This window comes from Lytechinus variegatus, chromosome 3 (genome assembly GCF_018143015.1).
Source record: "Lytechinus variegatus isolate NC3 chromosome 3, Lvar_3.0, whole genome shotgun sequence".
Classification (NCBI taxonomy): Eukaryota; Metazoa; Echinodermata; class Echinoidea; order Temnopleuroida; family Toxopneustidae; genus Lytechinus; species Lytechinus variegatus.
The window spans coordinates 70,264,198-70,277,916 of NC_054742.1; the positions used below are offsets into that span (position 1 = coordinate 70,264,198).

Sequence of the window (13,719 nt, forward strand, 5' to 3'; positions counted from 1 at the left end):
CTGTAGTAAGTTTCAAAGAAATTGAGTCTAACGAAATAATTCATTAAATGGTTGATCCTGCTCCAGATAATAAAATATTAGAGTTCAAACGATGCATGTATCTGTTAAATTTTATTGCAATTCAAGCCGGACACATTGATAAAGTTTTATTTGCCAGTCCTTAATCAAAACATGGGAAGTTTTGTTTTTTGATGAGATTGAAAAGTAATGCATTACTAATTACGTACTAAGTAATTTCACTTTTTTGTGCCCTGCAAGTTGATATGATATAAAGATACAGGTACATTGTTCAGTGGCTCATGAATTTCAGAAAATACATGTATGAGATAACATGGGAACTTTTTGTTGGTTCAGTTCAATCCAATTTCTTTATTTCAATTTAAATCACTTAACAATACATGAATAAGGGCAAATTTCTAAACCAAATATAAATGTTCAAAGTCTGCATAAAATATACATGTGTTTACCATTGAACAATGATAGAAAAAGCGGAGAAAAATCCCAAAATATTAGCTTTTCCAGTTATCTTCCTGTGAAAGTGGTATAAAGATCAAGTCCACCTGAAAAAAAATGTTGATTTGAATCAATGGAGAAAAATAAATCAAGCATAACGCTGAAAATTTCATCAATAACATGCAAATGATAGTTGATGATGTTCCCCACTATTTCTTTATGTTTTATTGTTTGAAATATACAATATTTCAATTTTTACAGATTTGACAATAAGGGCCAACTTGACTGAACCACAAATTTTAAGGCAATGGTAATTCCACAGGGTTCAGGGAGGTATGAAACTTCGTTTTGAAGGGCAATGAGGAGAATATAGGAATATTTCAATAATGAAATGCAAAAGAAATACACCACTGTAGTAGAGAGGAGTGATGTTATCAGTCCCCTCCTTTGCATACCGACAAGGATGTGCAAATATCTGTTTTGTGAAAATAAGCGAAACTTTAAATTGTCATAACTTTCTTATTTTACATCCGATTTTGATGAAATTTTTGGTGTTATGCTAGTTTAATTTTTCTCTATTTATTTAAATCAACATATTTGGGGTGTGGATTTGACCTTTAAAGAAAGAATATTACGAGGCCAAAAAGACATTCTTAAACTTGAACAATAAAATTGAGATCAAGAATGTGGAGTGTTTTGAAAAATGGTCTGTATGAATAATGTAAAAAGGAATATGACTTTCACTGAACTCCTTTGTCTTAACAAGGGCAGAGGAAATTTGAAAAAAAAGTTGGTTCTTGTTAAGTTGTAAGTGTTTAAAAACAATCTTGTACATTTATTTGTGCAATAAATAGTGCATTGTTAAAAGAAAAATGTAATCAATTTCTTCCAGACTTCAAACTTTGTTCAAACTAATAGTGCAAAGAAACTGCAAACACAATGAGATCAATTATGTTGACAAATTTGACTGCATTTTGGCAGTGGTCCATTATCTTAGCATTGTAAGTCAGAAGAAAGGATGATAAAAACATCTACATGTAGTACCTGGGAATTAAACTGATTGAGAGTTGAACTTTAGTTCAGGAGTAAAGGAAAAATGAAATGTGATTAAAGAAAAATAAATTTGAGAACAGCCTTCCTTCAAAGCAGATATTGTTTGATCTCTAAACAAGCTTACCTAATTGTTAGTTTCGGTTGTGCTTATCTAGGGAAAATAAAAGAAGTATTGATGATGAGCGAGGGAAAACATGATTATTTCTGAATTGTCAACGTTCAGTGTAAGAATTCATGTACATGAACATGCATTTATTATTATCTTTTTTTTACACATAGAACTCTTCTGGACAGTGAATTTGCCCCCGAAATGCTCTACAGGGTCAATTATAATACAATATGGAAAATTTGGTCTGGTGAACTCAAAAGTAGCCCCAGAAAGAAACAAATTATTTTTTTTCCTGAGAGTTTGTGAATGTGTTGAGTAATTAGGGTTGCGTTTTTGTTACGGGGGTTTTAAGCACTGTTTATTTTACATTTTCACTGAAACTTGCCAAAAAATTTGACATACTGTATTGTAAAAAAAAAAAATAATTGCAACATACACTTAATCATGTAGATGAACACATGCACCTACCGGCTACCGTATTTTCAACCAAAAGATCTTCAAGTTTGTATTCATCTCTTGCGTTGTATTTCATAAATGTAGGCCTGTTTGCTTAATTGGAAGTGTTTGAAATTTCATGTTTCTATTCTGGAATTAGGGCTGTAAATTGCACATGTATTTCTGTAAAATTTCCATTGAAAAAACAATGAAAAGCAAAGAAAAGAAATACAAAGAAAAAATCTGGCCTTTGCAATTTTTCTTTGTGAAATCATTTTGATAAAATTACATGTACAGTACAAAAAAATAAAATCTGAAGTGAAATAATCGGTTAAAATTAAAATATGCAAATGTTTTTCACAAATAATTTGCATAATTTATTCCTAATAAATAAAAAAGGATTATTTTTTAGTGTACATGTAGTATACTGGCTTGTAGTTTGTGTGGTGAAGAACATGTGTGCCAAATTTTGGCATGATCATGTGAACGGCGGCCAAGATCAGCAAAGGGGCCATCATGCCACCCCCTCATACACCTCAAATAGCCCGGTCTTTTTAGGGTTGAAAGGTGGTATTGGTAACCAAAAGCTCTGTGCAATGTATTTAACAGCTGATTGGTATTTTTACCTGGCCAGGTGGGTGTTTCATAAAGCTGTTCGTAAGATAAGAACGACTTTAAGAACGACTGGTGATCCTTTCTTTTGGTAAATGGTATACACCGTAGGCGATGGTTTAGCGCGTAAGAAAGGATCACCAGTCATTCTTAAAGTCACTCTTAACTTACGAACAGCTTTATGAAACGGCCAGATTTATTATTACACTACTTCAATATCAACTTTTGTGCAGAGCATGATCGGTTAAGGGTTCGCATTGAGGTGAAATTTGTTTTTAAGGTTCTTTTATCAAATTTGCTTTTAAAATAATCTTTGATATCTCAGGTTTCAAAAAATTAAGTTTCATGAAGATTGATGATTCCGAAAGTACCGGAATAGTCCATTTTATTCATGGGGGTGCTGCTACCTCTCATCACGGACGGACATTTCTACTCAAATTAAATTCACTCTAGTTTTATTGTTTTTAAAGTTACTCTAATTTGGTTTGGATGTTCTTGCACTCTGAACATTACTCTATTATCAGACATAATATAGTAGAACAAAAATATTGGGAAGCATTTTTTTTTGGTAGGTGTTAACATTTCCATTTTGAAATTTCCATCCGTGATGGAAAAAAAGATGAAAAGTTTTTTTATTCTTTATCAGAGTAGAAATAAACTAGAATTTAATTCATCATGCGGACGAATTAGGTGGTCTGTCTTTATTCTCAGCATCATGATTACTATTGCCATGTTCATACATATCAATATGATCTTCATGATGACAACGGAATGCTCATTATGGATGGAATACTTGTGAAAGACGGGAGATGATAAAGCACTGTGAAAAGGGTCTCTTTAATGTATGACAATACATGCGATATGAAAAAAAGTAATAAAAATCTGTTTTATCTTGCTAAATTTTAACTTTTATACCATTAAATTATCATGAAGGATCGTGTACGAGGTGGTAAAAAGAAAAACTTGGGGGAAAAAAATCTTGTTTACCCCAGGACTCGAACCTGCGCCCTTTAGAAAGCAAGTCAAATGCGTTATCCATTGAGCCACGATATTCCCCGTAGAGAATACACGTAAGCAATTTTGAGAATTACAAATCCAATTTTGCAAGTGAAAAACGGGCATGATCCCGGCATCTGAACAAAAAATGAAGGGCACATTCCGAAAGCTCAGAATCTCAGCTACAACATACTAAAAGCTCAGGGAAAACTGACAAGAAACAATGGAGATATGGCTCACGAAATATAGGAATGTCGAATCTAGTTTTGACAAAAGTCATTTCCCATAGACATTACACACAAACTAAGGAAAAATGACATGCCTCTTTTCATCGCTGTTTTACGCAATGATGCATTTCTCAAAACGAAAATTCATGTTAACTGAGGATCATGTAAGAGGTGGCAAAAAGAAAAAAAAATTGGAAAAAAATTATCTTGTTCACCCCAGGACTCGAACCTGCGCCCCCGAGAACACAAGTCAAGTGCATTATCCATTGAGCCACGATATTCCCCATAGAGATTACACGTAAGCAGTTTTGAGAATTACAAACTAATTTTGCAAGTGAAAAACGGGCATGATCCCAGCATCTGATCAAAAAATGGAGGGCACACTTGCGAAAGCTTAGAATCTCAGCTACAACATATTAGAAGGTCAGGGAAAACTGAAAAGAAAAAAATGCAGATATGGCTCACGAAATAGAGGAATGCCGAATCTAGTTTTGGGAAAAAGTCGCGTCCCATAGAGATTACGCGCCAAATGAGGAAAAATGACATGCCTCTTTTCATCGCTGTTTTACGCAATGATGCGTTTCTCAAAACGAAAAGTCATGTGAACTAAGGAGAAAGAGTACATTCTAAACTACAACATATCGAAATCTGGGCGAAAAACGATCTATATTCGAGAAGTTACATTCAAATTTGTATAAATTTAATGACGTCATTTTTTAAAAAATGAAATTTTTGGTTTAGGCGCCATTTTGATGACGTCATGATATAATTTAGGGACATTGATGACATGAAATCAAATCTACAACTCTATTGATATATGAAAAAAAAATTGGGGGTCAACGGACTATTTAAAGAGCTACTGTGAATTTGCAATTGACAGATCACCTAATAAAAAGGTTAAGAGGTATCTCTCTAAACACTGTACATGTACATCATTTTATTTGAACATAGCTGAAATCCATACATTTTATCCATATCATAAACTCAATCAAAAATGATCACGGACGGACATTAATTTCATCACGGACGGACAAAGTTAATTCACTCAAATTCATTTCACTCTAGTTTCATTGTTTTCAAAGTTACTCCAATTTTTTTGTAATGGTCTTGCACTCTGAACATTAATCTATCATCAAACATAAATTAGTAGGAAAAAATTATGGGAAGTAAACTTTCCTTGTAGATGTTAACATTTCTGTCCGTCCGTGATCATTTTTATTAGGATAAGGTCTATGGATTCAGCTTTTTATTCTTTATCAGAATTAGAAACAGAAATAAAAGTGTGTAGAAGTATTTCACTGGACACTGTACATCATTTTATTTGAACATAGCTAAAATCCATACATTTTATGCATATGATAAATCAATCAAAAATGATCACGGACGGACATTAATTTCATCACGGACGGACGAGTGAAATACTTGTGGAAAGATTCATATATGCAAATGAGAAACTTTGCTGAGCAGATTATGAATTTAATTTTAGCTTCTAATTTCAGTGAATAATGGCTCTGGGAATTCTTCAGAACTCAAATGGAATAAACTCTTCACAATTGTTTGTGATATCTTCGTTTGGCCGTTATTGGGGCTATATTGTTGTCAGGAAAAATTGTTAAACATTATTGGAATGCAGATAGAGTTGAAAAGCTACATGTACATGTATGTATATGCCAAAAAAGTGGGAAACAAAGTATGGCAAGAACAAGTCCAAAGCTGTAGATTTCATCAATTCAAGCTTGCAGAAAGTGATGGAGAAGAAGTAGAATTAAATGCATAATCTGATAAGCAGAAAAATCAAATTTTCCATATGTACAAACCTATGGATTCACAATGCTTCTAACAGAACATGACATCACAGTCTTGAGGTTTGTGAAAATTACATGAATACATTTTTTGAAGTCCATTTTGGAGCTAATTTTAAGCAAATGGCTTATCTGGTAAACTGTGAAAATGCATAAAGCTTGCACTGCATTGTTTAGAAGTTTTAATAAGCTTTGGATTGGAATATCAATTTCAATTTTGGATTCGGTCAGGGCCTAAATACATGAGGGCTGTTAATGTTATGAGGTGTCTTTGCTTTGATATGTGCAAAAGATGGATTTAAAGAGAGCCCCTGACAAGTGTTGATCCAACAAACAAGCATAAGGATCAGCGACCTGTTTTAGTTTTTGGACCTTAAAAAATAACATCTTTGCTCTTGGAAAATTAATGCCTAAAAATCACCATGATCATAAAAATACTTGTATCAACATGATCATTAATCAACTAGCTGTAGATTTTGAACCTACATGTACTAGTATTCTACAATTTAAAAAGACAATATTCTTTACATTCGATTTTGACAAGAACTGTGTTTAGAGCAATCGTACATGTATGTCTAGATTATACTGTGCGTCTAGCATAGAAATCAAGTTGCTACATCTTAAATCAAGTTGCAGCAACTTGATTGAAGTTGTAGCAACTTGATTGTGCAAATAATACTGTTTCATATTATTAAAATATATACAAATCATCAATACGATAGCATTTGTTTACCCAAAAAAGTATTAAGAACTTCTTACAGAGTACTTCCATTGTATTTTGATTGTGTCCGTCTGTGATGTCCGTCCGAAATGTCCATCCGTGATGGAAAATATTTGCAATTCTCTCAGAAGGTTGATATTGGTTAAGAATTCAATATGCTGAACATAGAAGCTAATATACCCTAGTGTTAGTTGCATTAACAATTATTGGTCCATGTAAAGCTGTTTAGATAGAAACAAGAAAAATGTACCAAAATTCTAAAAACCACATTTCTATCATGTCCGTCCGTGATATGGCACATTTAGTGGATACCTATGTTTGTAGGTAACCATGGCAACAAACTTTTTTCATCATTCAGCATACTTTGTCCTACCCTTCACTATAAAACACAAAGGAACCTTGTTCACAAGGCTCCACATTAACTTTTTTTGGTGGTGGCCCGTTCGGGCCACCAAAACCTTCAAACAATTTTTTTTGGTGGCCCATTAGTAAAGTTGGTGGCCGGTTTGGAAAAATATTTTTATAAATAATATTAATTTATATTTTACTGCTATGTATTCTTTGTACATCTTGTATGTTAATCGTGCTTGCTGTTATTTTACTTTGCTTATTTTGTGGTAATATATAAATTGTTCTATCATTGTAAATATGAAATGATTGAAAGAGAATAAAAGAATTGTATTGTTCCCAGGTTGTGGACTTTTAATCTCCGTATCGACACACATTCATAATGGTAAAGTAAATAAATAGTGCATATAGCAAACTCAGATAGATTTACAAAACAATTATTTTTCCTTTCTTCCTTTTTTATCATAAAACCTAGATTATGCAGGCCCTAAATCCAGTTTATTTTCTCTTTTCCAGCATATTATAGCAGGAGAAAATCACAGAAAAATATGCTGCAGAATTTAATTAGAACAATGTGTAAAAGGGGGAAATAAACAAAAATCATTTTTAGAATAGTATACTGAAAAAAGAAATAAAAAATTGTAAAAAATGAATAAGTGAAATAAAACAAAAGAAAAAATGAAGAAAGAAAAAACATAGAACAGGAAAAAAACATTTGAGAAAAACAAAAGAAAATTTAAGAAAAATGAATAAGACAAAATTATCAAAAAATGGGGAAAATTATTATTTTTATTCAGTAGAAACATGTTCTTTAATCAGGCATATTCAATGGGAATGGGTATAAATGGTTTAATCACTGAAAAAAAAAATGAAAGAAAAAAAATGAGAAAACCGCAAAAATTATCTGGAAAAAACAGTGAGAAAATTCCTTCCCTATATTTGACAAAATAATGGAAAAATTCACATTTCATATCAATGAAATCCCTTCCCAAAGTATTTACTTCTTAAGAGTGGTTTAAGAAGTCATTTGTAAACAAGAAAGAAAGAAGCTGCCTATTTATTTTTGACTAGAAGAGACACAGCTTCGAAATAAACCAAATATCAACATACATACAAATGCACATATGGGACTGTGATGTACTCACCTATGTGTTTTATGTGTATTAATGCATTTGGAAATCGGTCTTTTTGAGTCAAAAGAGAGGTCATAATTCCTCCTTTTAATGCTTGCAGATAATCAGGTTTCAGTAATACGGACTGTAGAAGGACATTTCATTGGTGTAAAATGTGACTTTGACGTAGATTTTCAGAGTTCTGGGGAAGATTTCTTAGCAGTAACATTTCGTATCGCAGCTCCCTGAGTCTGAATAGTCTGCTCGTGCCTCGTGCACAGCTAGCTAGCTGCAGTGGTTTCATGCACGCAAAGCTCAGCCAGACAGCCGGCACGGCCGGCTGAATATTATAGTTACTGTATGCTAGCGGTAGGCCTACGTACTGTCATGACTATGCAATCTTTGTGTGTGTGTATTTGTGTGTAGATTAACAAAAAAGGCGCATGACGAATTGGCTTGCAATTTGAACTGTAGAAAGTTGATAAATACATGCAAAATCGGGAGAAAAATTGCGCTACTTTGAAAATTATTGGTTGCCCGATTCGGGCCACCAAAACTTAACATTTTTTCAATAATGGTTGCCCGAGATGAATTTGGTGGCCCCGGGCCACCGGGCCACCGCTAATGTCGAGCCTTGTTGTTCATCTTATTCCTAATTTGTTACAAGCCTTCAAAACTTTCAAAATCTATCAAATGTCCGTCCGTGATGAACCGATTATGCTCAGCATTACTTTTTGCTGTCTGGCGATTTCTCTCACATGCTTCTCCTGTACATACTAGGGGTTTAATATGTTATTTGTAACTTTGAATAAGAACATATGTATTCATTTTCTAGGCTTGATATTCAATGATATTACATGTACCTTTGATTTTCTATGGAGGTCTCTAGGCAGCTGGTATAGATCTGCATAACAATGGTATCTAGGGCAGGTGTTCGCCTGGCTTGCTCTCTTTATAGCCTTCTTGTCTAGACTCATTTCAAAATGTGAGCGTTACCATGTCAACGACAGGTTTACATTCCAGAATCACTTAATCTGTGGATTAAAAAAAAAGCGTCATGGTGGATATCCCCCTCTTATTTTCTGTTTCAAATTTAGGGACAGTGATTTTCCGTTTCAAGAAATTGCCTTTTCCGTTTCAGAAATCTTGAAATTCCGTTTCAGCATGTCAGAAAACGGAAATTAGTTTTCCCCATAGATTTTGTACACATGAAAAAGTGACAATTCCGTTTACACATTGAATAGCAATATCACAACTCGCACTGGTCAAAACTTGTATCTGCCACTGTACCAACAACGCAATAGAATCCGTTCTAATCGGATCTATGGGGGTTAATATAATATTTTGACGAACACATTTAACATGAATACATCCTCACCTTCCACATTATGAACATTATTTATGGTCAAATGAAATTTCATAGATAATTTTGGGGCTTTTTGGACATTGTTATCAGCAGTCAACGACTTCCGCCTATCCGCCATTTTGGATTTTAAGACCTCAATATCATGCTGTTACATCTTCGAACGTAGAGAGCAGCAACACATGACCATGTTGTTCAAGCAATGTGTATGTGAAGCACAACCCGGCGTCCGCCCGGCCAGCTGGGTACGGGTGTGGGGGTACGATCGAATGTGATGAAATTGAGTGCAGTCACAATTGAATTGTCATGATTGCAGTGAAGTGAGATAATGTTTTCTGGGGTTTTGTGGCCATTTCATATTCATATTTTGTTGAGATTTTTGAGTAATTTCTGGTGCTTTTCTGTGTATTTTGAGGAAAATATGTTTTCTGTGATCATCCATTTGAAATGTCACTTTCCGTTTCAAAAGACCCTTTCCGTGAATTCCGTCCGAATCACTGTCCCTACAAATGTCCTCTGAAATTTGATTTATGAAATTAATGTACATTGTAAATCAGAATAGATGGTTCATGTTATGTCATTTTGTAATTATCAGGTTTTTCATATTGACTCTTGAAACAAATTGAGATGAAATTACAGTATTTACAAGAAATTACCAAAGACTCGATATCGTAGAAAAACCCAACAAAACAAGAAAATCAGGAAAAATATTCCTTGCAGTTGCTACTTGCTCGGCACATGTATGGAATCAAAGACTATTCAAATGTCAAAGAAGACATACTGTTGACATATAAATCATATACATGCATAGTACATCTCTGATCAGTTTTTGATCTGTGCTAAAAAAAGTAATTTCTATTAGGCCTACATGTAGTAATCGTTACAGTTCAAGTACATGTATATGTGGTTCCACATATAAGCATGTTTGGCTTGAAAAAAAGTTTAAAGTGATTGGTTAACATTGGTTTGACTTTTAAAAATCTGAGCTAGAAGGTCACACTTGTCACCTGTGTCTGTGATATGTTACAAAAATGAAGCCCATAAAAAATTGCGTTCGAAAATAATTATTTAGTGCTTCAAAAATTGAAATATAAAGTGACCGGAAACACCATCTAAATTTCATCCCATACACTTATGTGTAGTATTTAGGCGTCTATAAGACACCTATTTACAAAATCGGGGTTTGCCTTGTAGTTTTAGCTTTTCATTCTCAATAATGGTTGTTTTCAGGGTTTATTAGTTCTAATACATGCACTTGTACACATGTTTCATCTTGGTTTGAGAATTTTTTAAATCGGCTGCTCACAAAGTTAAACAATACCTTTAAATGATTAAATCTATTCCAGTATCAAATATTTGAAAAGGTTTGGTGTGTGCAGGTTTAGCAACTGAATGCACAAACATTAAAATAAATTTGCTTAGTTTTTTTTTTAATTATGGCAAGGGGAGCATTCATAGAAAGCTCATGGCTGTGCAGGTTCTTGTATGACAATGCATTATGGAACAGAATTCAAGTACAGCGGAAACTGCGATCATGGAATGCAGTATCAAACAAGGCACTTACGATCATTTGCTGTACTAAACTCTCCCAGAATTTCAGTTTAATAATCATAAATACACAAATTTATGTCAACAATACTATACCAGGGTCTTCAAATGAAGACTATGTCTTACAGGTCCAGGTACCTCTGTGGCACCAGCTGCTCTTGATCCTTTCATTCATGATCAGAACAATCAAGATGTTGACATAAATACAATGTTTGAATATGTTGCCATGGAGACCTTCACAGATTTCTGTGGATCAGTTCAACTTTAGGGTTAAAAAAACATGAGTGGTCATTCATGAAATCAAACTCAATTTAAAGAACATTTTATTTAATTGTAATTTACAGATAGATTGAAATATTTTTTGAAATATTTTTTTCTTTCATTATTTTAAAAACTTGGAATCTTGCTCAGGTACTTCTGTACATGTAGACACTCCTGGGAAGGGAATTATGGAAATTACTTGTACAATGTACTTGAGGAATATTATTTAGCACCTCCATGTCTGTGAGAAGGAACTGATGCATCAATTGAGTGAGAGGAAAAGAGACAAGAGATGAGTCATAGTGTTCATGTGATAAATAAAGAATATTTACGAATTACGATTCCAAGACCATTTATGTCTATCATACATGCATTTCCCCTTTCCGTTCCTCCCTGCTCATTAAATATTCATTATATCTTCAGACCTTAAATTTCAAATTTTTTACAAGGCAAGGTCACATATACACTTTGGGCACATTTTTATACATGTACATGTATTATGGCACAAATGGAAAAGATGTGATGTAGAAAGGGCACAAAAATCTTCCAAGGCTAATGAGGGGGACATTCATTCCGATTAATCTGACATTAAGATGAATTTCTTACGAATTCCTTACGAATTTAATCCCCCCCCCCCTTGATCAGAATTAGTGTACTTTCTCCTGTAAAACTTGTAATAATGAAGGCTTTTGGGAAGCCTATTTCACAATTTTTTTTTAATTAGGAAGAAAATGTACCAAGATTTTATCCTTAAATTGTTTCCCTTTCCATGCTTGGGAAGTGGTTTTAATGAATATAAGAAATACAAAATAAAAATTCCCTTTTTCATTGATTTTATTCAAGCATCAAGGAGTCAAGGATCCAACTTGTTTTAACCGAGACATTTTTTAATGAAAACTTTTACCTGAAATTTTTGCAGAGTATGTGTATTATTATTATGCCTTTTCATTTGCTGACAAAAATTTAAATTGGGAAAATTTCTATCCTTTGTTTTACCAAAATTTAAGACAGGAATTATTGGTTTTTGTTCTCTGACACATTCAACATAGTTGTATCCTGACAAACTGATATAACAAAGGCTGACCCATGTATATCTAATGAAAAAGAAATAAAATGCGAGTATGTTAAATTGTCTTTCATCATCCTCCTTTGAGTTCACATACGTTGAATACAATATGCCTATAGTTTTCTTTTGTACATGTAGGATACTTTTTTTATGAATCTATACAAACAGTTAAAAACAAAACAAAACAATGCAAACACTCCCCCCTCCCATCATAATTTTCTCATATTTTGAATATTAATGACTTATGTAGTATACTCTACATACTCACTAGAAGCCTGTAGGCATATGCCAGGAAATGTCAGACATTGCATTTTATCATGATTAATCAATCCAGCGTACAACCTGATTTCATAACCTCATTTTCCTGGTCGTCGTCCTGACTTATCCCAAGCCAAGTCGTCTAATTTCTTGAAAATGAATTATGCCTATCAACTGAGTCTGTGTGTAGGTGATCCTGCCTTTTCAGAACATACTGTATTATTAAAAGTTATTCATCATTTCATATTCTTGTTACACTGCAGTGCAGTGCAAGTTATCTTGATCATGTTTCTTATAGCTCCTTTATAATATAGGCCGTATTGGTAGATTCACTTTCACTGTTCCCTTTCATTATTAATGCATTACATGTATGATACAAACATGTACGATACAGTGTATGTAGGGACAGTGATTTTCTGTTTCAAAATTTTGCCTTTTCCTTTTCAGAAAATCCTTTATTCTGTTTCAACATGTCAGAAAACGGAAATCCCGTTTCCCCATAGACTTTGTGTACAAGCAAAAGTGACCAATTCCGTTTACCCATTGAATAGCAATATCACAACATTCGCGCTGGTCAAAATTTGTATCTGCCTCTGTACCAACAACGTAACAGAATCCGTTCTAATCGGATCTATGCAGGTACACAAAATATTATGACTAACACATTTAACATAAATACATCCTCAACTTTTACAATATTAGCATTATTTTACAGATAAATGAAGTTTCATTGATAATTTGGGGGTTTTTACGGACATTGTTTCAGCACTCAATGATTTTCGCCTATCCGCCATTTTGGATTTCAAACCCTCGATACCGTGCTGTTATATCTTCGAATGTAGAGGGCAGCTACACACGACTGTGTTCAAACGATGTGTGCATGTGAATGTTGTTTCGCTGGCTGGGTATGGTACGGGCGAGGGCCGGCGTACATGTACGTTCAAGTGTGATGAAGTCGAGTGCAGTCACGATGTGTGAAATTTCATGATTGTAGCAAAGTGAAATCGTGTTTTCTGGGGTTTTGTGGCCATTTAATATTCATATTTTGTTGAGATTTTGGAGTAATTTTTATTGCTGTTCTGTGTATTTGGAGGAAAAATATGTTTTCTGTGATTTTCCGTTTGAAATGCCATTTTCTGTTTCAAAATGCCCTTTCCGTGAATTCCGCCCGTTTTCCGTGATCGCGGAAAAACACTGTCCCTATGTATGTAGGTCAAAAAACTGTTGTCTATAATAGTGGATGTGCCTTCGTGATCATACAGGAACATTTAAACAATGCTAATTCCACATGTTCAGGGAGGAATTAATCGTTTCACTTGACAATGAGGAGAAATTAGAATATTTCATATAAAAAA

At 33.8% G+C, this 13,719-nt stretch overlaps 1 protein-coding gene across 1 annotated transcript in view; it reads left to right on the top strand.

The window, feature by feature from the left end:
• Positions 1–13,719, top strand: part of LOC121411823 (constitutive coactivator of PPAR-gamma-like protein 1 homolog) — a 50,843-nt gene that overhangs the window by 7,298 nt on the left and 29,826 nt on the right. The gene's annotated exons all lie outside the window — the stretch shown is intronic.